Raw genomic sequence first — 2,522 nt, forward strand, 5'->3', positions numbered from 1 at the left:
GCCAGGGATCTCAAGACAAAAGAAGCTCTTAAGAGTCATTAGCCCCATCACCTGGGAAGCAGGATATGATAATGGGATTAAACCACAGATATCAAGGCCTAGAAAAACACTCAGAAATAGCTTCAAAGTTCATGCCACAGGAACAGGAAACTATCCCAAGCAGGGCTGGGAGGGGGGTATAAAAAGACCTCCTGCCCATCTGCTCACTCTCTTTTCTTCTCCTCTGCTGCTTATCTGTCTTCTGCAATAAACTGTAACCTTCTTCCCAAAGCAGTCGCCATGTTTGCTTATTTATTCCCGGCTTGGATGAACCAGGATGAAGACTTACTTCTAACAGCCTGTTCACCGCCCTGAGTCCCGCAAGGGAGATAGGGCGGTATATAAATTTAATAAATAAATAAATAAAATCTCTGTGAAAGAGTTTCTGGCCTGAGCGGCCCCTTTGCCACCCCCGTGACTGTATCCTCCCTTTAGGCAAAAAAATAAATAAATAAATAAACCAAAACGGGAGCGTCCCGAGGGTGACTCCGGGAGATCTGCAGGCAGGTCGCACAAGAAAAGGTGGCAAATGCAAACAAAGGCCAACCCGGACACCCCAAGAGGCGGGCCGCCTCGGTTGTCCTCCTCTGAGCGCCCTTGACATTCACAATCACAAAAGGCTGAAACCACGACACACTCCTGCAGACTTGTTTGTCCACTGGTCGTTTCAACACCTATTTATAGGGACGCTGGGAATGGGGAAATGCAAAGGGGGGGGGAGGAGGGGAGGGGAGGGTGGTGCAAGCCAAGCCGAAGCTGCCCGGGATAAAAGTGACCGAGGGAGGGGGGGCTTTCTGCAAGACTGCAAGCGGGTCTCGCCTCCTCCTCTGCCCCAGTGAAAGAGGGGAGAAGGGCCAGCAAGGGTGCCCACGTTCACACGGGACAGTGGGAATTGAGAGGGGAGAACGGAGGGAGGGAGGGAGGGAGGGGGTGCATTCCGGCCGACACCACCATTCCCTCCCCGACTTCCGCGAGGCCGGGCCGGAGAGGCGGCTCACCCAGCAGCCGCAGCAGCCCTCCCAGGAAGCCGGCCCAGAAGGAGTCACTGGAGAACACCGGCGGCGAGTTGAAGATGGTGTCGATGAAGAAGAGGGTGGGCACCCGCAGCATCACTTCCGCGGCGACCCGGAGCCGCGGGCCCAGCAGCTCTGGCGGCGGCTGAAGGGGGCCCGGGGCCGCCATCCCCGAGTCCCCGCCGCCTCCTGTCCGTCTCTGGGCGGCTGGCGGGGAAGAGGTAGAGAAAGGGGATGATGGCGGCGGCGGCGGCAGCAGCGAGGGCTGATGGCTGCTTCTAACGGCCGGGGCTGGCTTCGGTTTCCCCGCCAGCCGCATGGGAGCCCACCCGCGTGGTCGCCGCGCGTGGGGTCGCCGGCGCCGCCATTGCGCCCGGCTCCTCTTCGTCTCCTCCCTCCTCCTCCCTCCTCCGCCTTCGACGCCGCCTCGCGCGGACCAGCCAGCGCGCGCCACCTGCGGCAGCGGCACCAATGACGTCGCCGGCGGCGTCCGAGAGACGCCCTGCGCGGCGAGGGGGCGGGGCCTCGGCGCCCTCCGTCATAAAGATAGGCCCCGCCCCTTCCCAGGAGGAGGAGGAAGGAGGAGCGAGGAACGAGGGGAGGTTCAGGCTGGCTTTTCCTTCTGGTTCCGGTTTCTGGCGGCGCGTGCTCTGTGTGTACGGAATAACAGAGGTGGAAGGGACTTTGTAGGTCAGTGTTTCTCAACCTTGCCAATTTTAAGGCATGTGGACTTCAACTCCCAGAATTCCACAGCCAGCTTTGCTGGCTGTGGAATTCTGGGAGTTGAAGTCCACATGCCTTAAAATTGGCAAGGTTGAGAAACACTGATTTAGACCGAACCCGCCTAAAACTCTCCCTAAACCCGTGTTCAAAGCTTTCCTCACTTATTCAAAGGACCTTAGGGTTACTCTTGGGTGGAGACACTATGGCTTTCCCATCCCGTTTGAAGGGCAACGATGGGCGCGGGAGTGATAAGTCTCCCTCTCTTGTTTGTGAACTTCCAAGGAACCGAGAAAGAAGCCTAATAGGACTGTCTCATTATTTTATATATAATGGTACATATTTACATATATATATATACTGCTCAAAAAAATAAAGGGAACATTTTAACATGGAACTGAAGGAGTTTGCTTTCCCTTTATTTTTTTGAGCAGTATACATAAATATACATACAAACATACATACATATTCCATTCACTTGGAATATTGCATCCAGTTTTGGCCGCCGCGATGTAAAAAAATGTTGAGACTCTAGAACAGGGATCCCCAACCCCAGTCCGTGGACCAGTACCGGGCCGCAGCATGCCAGCAACAGATCCACACCAACAAACAAAGGCCCATCCATGGGATGCAGGCAGCACACAAAACCACGCACCCTCTGGTGTATGAAAAAACCTCTCTCTACAGAACTGGTCCCTGGTGCCCAAAAGGTTGGGGACATCTGCTCTAGAAAGAGTGCAGAGAAGAGCA

The sequence above is a fragment of the Protobothrops mucrosquamatus genome, unplaced genomic scaffold, assembly GCF_001527695.2.
Source record: "Protobothrops mucrosquamatus isolate PMUCROS unplaced genomic scaffold, P.Mucros_1.0 scaffold12592, whole genome shotgun sequence".
In the NCBI taxonomy this organism is placed as follows: Eukaryota; Metazoa; Chordata; class Lepidosauria; order Squamata; family Viperidae; genus Protobothrops; species Protobothrops mucrosquamatus.